Here is a 10621-nt window from a genome sequence, read left to right on the forward strand (position 1 = left end):
CAGAGAAAAGTTTCCTAATATTCTGCTAAGAGGGAGGGTTGGGGGTTAGGAAATTGTTGTCTTTTATGCCTCATTTCTTTGAGAATTGTTTCCTCTTTTGAAAAAAAAAATTACTTTAGATTGTGTAAGGTTTCAGGAGAGTACAAAATTAAAGACAAAAGTGTTCTATTGTTGGGGTGCTTGGGTGTCTCAGTTGGTTAGGCCTCCAATCTCAGGGTCATGAGTTCAAGCCCTGCATTGGGCTCCACACTGGGCATGAAGCTACAAGAAAGAAAGGAAGGAAGGAAGGAAGGAAGGAAGGAAGGAAGGAAGGAAGGAAGGGAGGAAGGAAGGAAGAGGGAAGGAGGGAGGAAGGGAGGGAGGGAGGAAGGAAGGAAGGAAGGAAGGAAGGAAGGAAGGAAGAGGAAGGGGAGGGGGAGGGGGAGGGAAGGGGAAGAGAAAGGAAAGGAAAGGAAGAAGAAAAGGGTTCTATTGTAATTTGTCTTCATATGTTCTTTTATTCATTCAACAAATAATTATTGAAGTCCTATATATTAACATTGTTATGGGTGCTGAGGACAGAGTGGTGAGCAAGGAAGACAGGACCATCGCCCTTATGGAGCCTATATACACGCATATACACACACACACACACATACACACACACACACATATATATTACTTGGAAGAGATAAACAATAAAAAGTAAATAAATAAACAAGAGATTGTCTTTGCTTCCCAAAGTGTTTATTTTTGTGCATTTTATTTCAGTGTAATTTCAAAAAAACCCAGATACCCTTTTCCAAGTATTAACAATGTTTAAATTTTACTGCATCTGTTTTATCATTCACTTTATCTCTATAGCCTTATGTATTTTTTCCTTTTCTTTTTTTAATGTTTATTTTATTTTTGAGACAGAGAGAGACAGAGCATGAGAAGGGGAGGGGCAGAGAGAGAGGGAGACCCAGAATCCAAAGCAGGGTCCAGTGCTGTCAGCACGGCCAGACATGGGGTTCGAACTTACCAACCGTGAGATCATGACCTGAGCCGAAGTCAGACGTTTAACTGACTGAGCCACCCAGGCACCCCAACCTTATGTATTTTTTCTAAACCAACGATGAGCAAGTTTTAAATATACCCTGTTATTCCTAAATACTCCAGCGTATACTTCCTGAGAATAAGAACATCCACTTATATAACCTCAACATTATCAAAATTAGGAAAGTTGACATGGATATAATATCATTATCTCATTCACAGCCTATATTCAAATGTTCTCAGTAGTCTAATATGCCCTTTACAGCTACTTGTCCTCCAGGCCAGGAGAAATCCAGGATCACATATGACATTTAGCTGTCATGCGCCATTGTCCTCTTTAACCTGAAACTTTTTTTTAGTTTATCTTTGTCATCTGTGGTCTAGACATTTTGAAGATAAAATGAACACAGTCATTTTTTTTTTTTTTTTTACATCCTTTAGCTTAGATTTTTCTGGTACTCCTTCACAACTAGATTAAGCTTATGCCTTTATTAGGAGGAATAAGATGATATTGATGCTGTGACCTTATCAGGGCATCATATCAAGAGGAACATGATACTAATCTGTCCCATTACCCATTGCTTGGTTAAGATATTATGTGTCAGGATCTTACACGGAAAAGTCACTATTTTTCCTTTTGATGTTCACAATTATTTTATGGAAAACACTGGCACTATTGTAAATATTTTTTCCCTCATCAAACTTTCACTATCTACTTTGATCATCTATCTAATGATTCTTGTTCAAATCAATTATCCTCTGACAGTTGCTAAATGGCAACTTTCAAAATGCATTATTTATTCCACATTTATTAGTTGTTTGTCTATTATAAGAGAAAGCTTTCTCTTCTCCCTGATCAATTGATTGATATCAGTATGGGCCCATGGATTCTTATTTTGTTCAATGGGTTATTTGTGTTAACTGTATTTATTTTGATTCTCAATTTGTCCCAGATTTGGCCTCTGGGAGAATCTTAAGCTGGGTTCTGTGTCCTTTTCACATGTTCCAAACATTCTTTAAGTATTTTTCAATTTCAGCACAACCATAACTTCCAGACTTATCTTGTGTTTTCCATATTCCAGCCCTGCAATGAACCTTTTCTCCAAAGCTCTGGTTCTATTTACTAGAGAATTCTGTTTGGAAACCAAGACCTGGGTGTGGATTTACACAACGCCAGGAGTGTCATAGCTTCTAGTTTTTCTCAGCATCAGAGTTAAAACCATGAGTGAGTTCTTATGTACACCCTCATTCCAATCCAACAACACAATTTATTCTAGCCTTCCCCCTTTCCTTGTTTGTAACTTGCTCTGCAACAGTGATAAATATAAAATAGAAATAAACACAAAAGCAATTACTGCTGTTGTGTGAGTATTAAGAAAAGCTTTATAGAGACGATATATGATCTTGGTTTTGAAGGCCGAATAGGATTTTATCAGGGAAGCAACAAAAAGCATTTAAATCAAAAGTGATAGAAAGCAAGTAAACAGAGATATAAAGGGAAATAGTTGTCTACTAAGCCAAGGTGCTAATGGGGTGGGGCATGGGCGGAGGGACAGAAGATGAGGGTTTAAACTGGCAAAGTGATGGGGCACTTGGGTGGCTCAGTCGCCTGGGCATCCGACTTTGGCTCAGGTCATGATCTCACGGTTCGTGGGTTCAAACCCCACATCGGGCTCTGTGCTGACAGCTCAGAGCCTGGAGCCTGATTCGGATTCTAGGTCTCCCTCTCTCTCTGCCCCTCCCCTGCTTGCACTCTCTCTCTCTCTCAAAAATAAATAAAACTTTAAAAAAATTTTTTTAACTGGCAAAGTGAATTGTAGACAGATTGTAGGCGAATAGACTTTGATGGCAACAAAAAGGAATTTTCAATATGAATTGAGGACTTTTTTTTTAAGTAGGAGGTGTAACATATTCAATTATACCTTAGGAAAATAATTATTTCAGCGATACTGAAAATGCATTAGAGGGAAACCAGTTCAGAAATTAATCATATACATACTTTATTATATGTCGTATATGACTATATTTTGTATGATCTATTTATATACACACAGTTGATTTTCGTGGTGATTGTGTTCTATAAAGTAGCCATGAATTCTAAACAATTGTTCCTAGGAGAAAAACAGTGTTAGGTTCCTGTAAGCCTATGTTCACATTTTATTGACCAAACAATACACAACCTTGTTTTATGTGTGTTTCTGTTTTTTTTTTTTAATTTTTTTTTAACGTTTATTTATTTTTGAGACAGAGAGAGACAGAGCATGAACAGGGGAGGGGCAGAGAGAGAGGGAGACACAGAATCTGAAACAGGCTCCAGGCTCTGAGCTGTCAGCACAGAGCCTGACGCGGGGCTCGAACTCACGGACCACGTGATCATGACCTGAGCCGAAGTCGGCCGCTTAACCGACTGAGCCACCCAGGCGCCCCTGTGTGTTTCTGTTTAAAGAAATTTTATTTAATATACACTGTTAATTCACTAACATCAAATTCACAGCAATAGCATTATAACTCACACCTGAATGAAGTTTAATTAACACATGTATTTTCTCCATAAGGCACATTACAGCCTTCCTACACCAGGGAACACTAGATTCAACTATATGCTTAGGGCCCATTATAAAAATCACCAACAGAAAATCGCCCAAATATAAAAAAATCCAGTACTAAATAGGTTGCAAAAAAGGACACTTGTTCATAGTCGGAGAACTGAAACAAGAAGACAAACTATCACTTTGTTGAACCTCTGCTGGAAACATGCATGTCAGGCAATTTAAATTTTTTGCCACTCTGTGCATATCCAGCAATATGAAACTGCCATAAATATTGATTTGGGGGTTATAAATAAATGTCAGTGAGTAGGCAGATTTGCAAATAGAGAATCTATAAACAGTGATTATCATCCATGTATACATATATACATATGTATGAAACTAGATCAGTGCAATATTGGTGGAAATGGAAAGGAAGGATTGATCGCTTAAATGTAGGAATAGGGATGGGGCACCTGGGTGCCTCAGTTGGTTTAGCATCCGACTTCAGCTCAGGTCATGATCTTGTGGTTTGTGAGTTCGAGACCCACATCGGTCTCGGAGCCTGGAACCTGCTTCGGATTCTGTGTCTCCTTCTCTCTCTGCCCTTCCCCCACTTGTGCTCTGTCTCTCTGTATCAAAAATAAGTAGATGTAAAAAAAAAATTTAATGTAGGAATAGGGAGAGGTAGAAGGCAAGGATGATGCTGGAGTTTCTATTTAGGAAGACTGGGTAAATGTTAACAATATTACCAAAAATATAATCCCAGAAAAGAGACTGGAGGAGAAAGAATACAATATTGGAAATGCAGAATTTTATTATTTATTTATTTATTTAATGTTTATTTTTGAGAGAGAGAGAGAGAGAGAGAGAGAGAGCGAGCGAGCGCGTGAGTGGGGGAGGGGCAGAGAGAAGGGGAGACACGGAATCCGAAGCGGGCCCCAAGCTCTGATCTGTTAGCACCGAGTCTGATTCAGGCCTCACACTCATGAACTGTGAGATCATGACCTGAGCTGAAGTTGGACACTTCACTGAGCCACCCAGGTGCCCCAGAAATGCAGAATTTTAAAACATGGACAACATCCTGGTAGAGCTAGCAGGTAATCAGTGATGACACAGACTTGGAACACCTTACAAAGGCCAGAGCTAGAGACAAAATTTGATTATCAGGTACACATAGAATACAATTGAAGCCAAAGGAATAGTAGAGATTTCCAGGGTAAGGAGGCAAAAATCCAACAAGACAAACCTTGAAAAAAATATAAAATTTAAGGTATGTAAAAGAAGAGAACCAACAAACAAGCCAAGGAGGAAACTGGTGGGAGGAGGGGCAGGAATCAAATCTAAGGGGATTACAAGAAAAATAACAAGGCTAGTAAATGTTCCCTTAGGAGGACAAGAAGTAAAGGAAATATGCATGCAAACATGTATGTAATACAATTGTAAATAGGCAAATATTTGAGTATTTGGTACCCCTAACCTGTGTCACAGTATAATTTTTATCGTGCTTTCAGATGGTAGACATAATTTAAAATTAGAAAGATAGATATCCCAAAAGTACACCAGAGTCCAAATGGACCAAGATGACAGTATTTTGGAGAAATCAGAAGGACTCTAACCATTAATTTCAAGACAGAGATATAAAGATGTTCATCAAAGATCATGAGAAGTTGATCCATGACATCACATCAAAAAATATTGGTTTGGTTACCCCGGTCCAGTAATATAGGTATGGTAACCCCAGTCTATCCACAAGCAGAACACAATAAAAAAAAATAGGACAGAAAAGTGGGAGAGCACACAAAAGAAAGAAAGGATCAGGAATGATGAAGCATAGACCAGGATTTTCAGAGAGAAGACTTACTGTTCCCAGGAATGGCAGGCTACATTATTTGAACCAACTCTTCTGCTGAAAACAACTAAAAAATGCTGAAAATAATAAACATCATTCCAACAGCCACAAAGAGCTAACAAGATAGTAAGGAATAACAGGCCAAAGAACCCAGGATGTTAAGTGAGCACAAAAACCACTTTCATCCTGAGGCTATTTACCCAACATAAAAATGTGAATTTCCATTTTCTCCGGAAAGGGAGGGTTTCTTGTGGAAAGAGAAATAGAAATTCAAATCAAAGATAGATACTAATTGAGGAATTAAATAGGAGACCCTTCTCACAATAACCTGGTACCCCAGCTTAGAGTCAGGGTGGTTCAGTAGTAAACCAGCCCTCACCACCTCTTGCATCCCAGATTTACATCACCTGGGTGGTCTAGGGACACTCAAGCATTGAAAATAAAACTAAGGTGGTCCTGGACTGATAGTCCCCACAGGTGCTGACAGAAGCAAATTCCAAAATTGCTTAGGAATAAAGTACCTTCATCCTGAATTCACATTAGTCCCACAAATAATTTTTCAAATACAATAACCAGCACAGAGTAAAAAATAAGCAGACACGCACAAGAGTCACAGTGGACAAGAAACAACAGACAACATAAAGAGACCCACAAAGACTACAAATATCATTATAATCAGACAAACCATAAAATAGCTATGCTTTAATGTGTTTCAAGGAAAAAAAGAAGCTTCACAATATCTGCAGGGAATATGATTGACAATGAGTGAAATAGGCAGAAAAGGCTAAGGACAGTAAAGTTTGGGTAGAAAAGAACAGATTCTCTTTGCATCCATACATGCCTATATAATGAATAAAATCAGTAACCACACCATCATATTTATCACAGTGCATTCTTAAGCCTATACTATGTAGCAGATATCTGTCATTTTTGCAAGTCTGTTTTCCATTCTCAAACAGCAACCTTATTTTCTTTAGTTACACACATTCTCTGTACATTTACAAGGAAGTCTCACTTTCCTTCAGCCCCCAAGAGTAGTAGGTAACGTGACCTCTACCTGATCATTTGAAGCATTCCATTTCCCTACTTACTGTAATTGATTCAGGATCAGGACAGCTTTCCAGGTCAGACCAATGACAGGAGAACCTTTGCTGGAAATGCTGAGGTTGAGAAACTGGTAGGCAGTGAGTCTGTAAGGCCATCTTGGAGTCATGAGGGAAGAGCATGCTTGCAAATAAAGCCAACACCAAGAAAAGAAAAGCCAAGGAAAAGAAATAGATTCTAGAGGACATCTTTTAAATACCTAGATTCTGGAGTGTCTGGGTGGCTCAGTAGGTTAAGTGTCCTACTCTTGGATTTGGCCCAGGTCATGATTTCATGGTTCATGGGTTCGAGCCCCATGTCAGTCTCTGTGCTGTCAGCATGGATCCTACTTGGGATTCTCTCTCCTCCCTCTCTGCCTCTCTCTCTCTCTCTCTCAAAATAAATAAATAAACTTAAAAAAAATACCTATATTATATGCCCATAGGCTTGATACTTTTCCATTTTAAAAGGCAGTACATTTCCTTTTTCGGCTTAAGCCAGTTTGAATTGGGTTTCTGTAACTTGGAAATAGAGTCCTGGTAATATAAGAACTAGATTCAGAGCCCTGGTCTAATCACCAACAATAAAATATCTGAGACAGAAAGAGTCAGCTAATGAAAGAGAAGAGAAATTTTCTAGAGAGGGAATGATTTAAAAATTCAGATAATGAGACTGATCTATTGCCAACCCATCCTAAAAACAATCTCCTCCTGCTGAATTTCCATAACACTTTATAATTACCTTTTTCTGGCATTTAAAACATGTCACCTTATATTGTCTCTAACTTTGTATATCCCTTTCTCTCCTGCAAATATGCATACCCTAGGGAACAAATAATCATAGGATTTCAGAGTTAGAAAGTACCTTGGACAGACTTAGTAGAATTTTCTTATTTCATAAATTGAGCTAGGGACCATGTCTGTTTCATCTTAGTATCCTAGATGTATTTAGGAAGTAATATTAATTGAAAGAATGAGTTAATTAAATTAAAAGAGAAAAGAGAATAGGAGAGAAGAGAAATTAAGAAAAAGTGAGAGATATAATAAATAAAATGTATGTATTTGGGGAAGGGGAGAAGAGAGGTTGGAAGACAAAGAAGGAAAGAAAAAAAGAATAAGAGAAGGTAGAAGAAATTAGGAATATTGAGCAATATTTGTATGAGTCTCCAGTTGTAAGCTATATCATAATGCTTTTCTTTTAGAACTTTGACCCTTCTAAATTTTCTCTGCTTATGCAAGTAATAAAAGGTATATTTTTTTTAGTATCCTGAGTGCACATCAAACAACAGGAGGAAGGAACTCTGGATGTGTTCTTTGGGGCTGGGACAGTCCTGATTTAAATCGTGGAAGTAGGATGGAGACTGGAAGCTTCCTAGACTGACTGGTGATGGTTTATAGAACTTCTTCATGATCATTCTGGTGGATTGCATTGCGACTTTCAATTATTTCTTTCCTCTTTCCTTTAGGATAATTATTCATCTTACCCATTACCATGGAAACTGCAATGACTTCTTGTGGGAGAAATATACCTCCGTGTGCCAACTTATATCAGTCTTAGTCATGTGACTTGCTTTAGTCAAAAGCATGTGTGACTCATGCCACATCCAAGCAGAAGCTTTAAGAGCCATGATGAGTGTCTCTTGCTCTTTTTCTTTAGGCCTGAAAAAGACATGTTTCAAATAAAAGCTGCTCCTTTATCTGGATCCTGGAAAACAGAGCCACAGCTGATCCTCAGACACTTTTGTTATTCTAAATTACTGAGATTTATGAATCATTTGTTACCAAAGCATAGCTGACTTATACATCAATAAATTGCTTTTGATGCACAAACAGCAATATTTTTAAATGTAAATTCCTGGGTTACTTTGTTTTCAGGACTATGTGCTCTAAGACAAAACTGATTCAGAAAAAAGAATGCTGTTTGAAATATAATTTTGTCTATGTTTATAAATCTTTTTGATTTCTCAATACCTATGCTGTACATGAAAGGGAACTTCAAAAATAGATCCAAAATCTGTATAATCACAGATCCACATGTCTGAGAGGGCAATAAAAGAAAATCACCATAAGTCCTCCCAGCAGAAACAGATTGCTTTGTTCTCATGCAGGAAAAATGGACTTTACTTTTAAATGTTAAAAAAAAAATTATAAGGCAGTCTGTGTGTATAGGGAAGACCACCCCTTTCTTCACCACTACCACCATAAAAATATTTACAGACTATAAATATCTTGGTTTCAGGACCCAACTGGTCATCTGATAGCTCAGTAATAGTCTCGGTGCAGAAAGAAAAATATGTTTCTTGGTTTTAGAGGAAGGAAAAGGAAAACAAGTCCAATAGTTGCATTTTTTAATTCCAATCTGCAAAGGAAATGTTTTCTTTCATGAAAAACCAGTGAAGCAAGACTCCCCTGAATTTTTATATAAATCTTAAAAAAATAAAGCAATGTACTGTAGGGTAATACCACTTGAGAAAAGGTAGGTTTTTCATTTTAAATGCTGATAATAATAAGCAGGAGTGCTACCAGAAATATAGTATGTATGTGAATATGTATAGGTTTAGCCAACCTGTTACATAGCCCTCCTCCTCAAACAATCAAAATTGCTTTTCCTTTATATCTAAAAAAGAATAAATTTCATTTTTACCCTTTTCTTTCAAATGAATGAATGAACAAATGAATGAATAAAAAAACTGGAGGAAAGATTAAGAGATGGCTTTTATAAGTCATTGGAGTTTGAGTTTCAGAAACATTTTTCTACCTTTTTTTCCAAAAGGCTAGATACACATAAAAATAATAAGAAAAATATGCTGTTCACTGCATCCTGAATCCTCATCTTTCAAACTGGACCTATTTGCGAGTGTCAGTTAGATCCTGCCAACTGTAGAAGCTGCATTCCTGCTGGAAAGTCCTAGTGTAAGAAGATCGTATTTCTTCTGGAGCACACCCATTGCAATTTGCTAATATTCTTAAGGTGAGAGGTCCAATTCCGTTTGCCAACTGCACCCACCAAGTTGGTTTTGGAAGATGTTGACTGTTGGGTGTTCAGGAAGAGGTTTTTTAGATTCCAAATGTTTCCTATTTGTTTGTTTTGTTTTTTTTAAATACTCATCCATCAAATACATGGGTTAGATTTCCTTTCCTGTTTGGGAAAGAATCTGTTCTTTCCCCCTTTTTGGTGGCAATTTATTATTTTTACAAGATTAATCACTGGGCCATAAATCTCATGTGTCTAAGGTACTTGGCCTGCTCTTTGCTGCATCACTATAAAATATTAGTAAATCTAATATAACAGATTGTGTCATCCAATGTATGCATTTTTGAAAGTGGAAGCCAAATGAAATTAAATTGAATTGGCTGACTTCTAAGAACCAGAGAGCTGTATGAGGTAGTTTGGACTGAGTACAATCTCAACCTACCTCCATTCTGCTCTTCCTCCTTAAGAAACAACTTCTTTAATTGTGAGCCCACGACTGTTGAAAGATTGGTCTTTGTTGACTATGAAGGGCCATTATGCAGCCTAATGAACTGGAATTTGGAATCTTCCATTGCTTTTCCCTCCACCTCTCATTGCACAAACGGTTGTATCAGCTTTGCCCTCCAGTACAGCTGCTCTGTGGGTGTGCATTCTGTCCAGCTCCAAGCAAACAGCTTCCCATCAGGTCCAGTCAGACTTCTCACAATATTTTAAGAACAGAAAGTATCCCCTTCTTCCTTGTGTGCCCCCTTTCACCCAGACCATCATCTGGTGCAGAGGTTACAAACTCAAGCAGCTACTCAGGATAAGTAGTTAACATAAATGAGTAAAATGAGCAGGTGGGGACAATGGAGAATTACAGATTATATGTCCCATCCAGAGAAGGCATTCACCACTGAGTTCTGGCCAAATTTTTTCATGTAAGCATTTGAACTTGTAAGGCCAAATCTTTTCTTTTTTCAAGAAAAATGGTGTCTCAGTCAAGATTCAATCAAGGAAACTATGCAAATCAAATTTTTATGACATATCCCAATTTCCACAGGTAACTAACTTAAATCTGTAAACATATACATGTATATGCATATTGTTTACTGAATCAAGACTGTGGATCTTGGGGGGCCTGGGTGGCTCAGTTGCTTAAGCTCCCGGCTTCAGCTCAGGTCATGAT

The sequence above is a fragment of the Panthera onca genome, chromosome F2 (assembly GCF_046562875.1).
Source record: "Panthera onca isolate mPanOnc1 chromosome F2, mPanOnc1 haplotype 2, whole genome shotgun sequence".
Classification (NCBI taxonomy): domain Eukaryota; kingdom Metazoa; phylum Chordata; class Mammalia; order Carnivora; family Felidae; genus Panthera; species Panthera onca.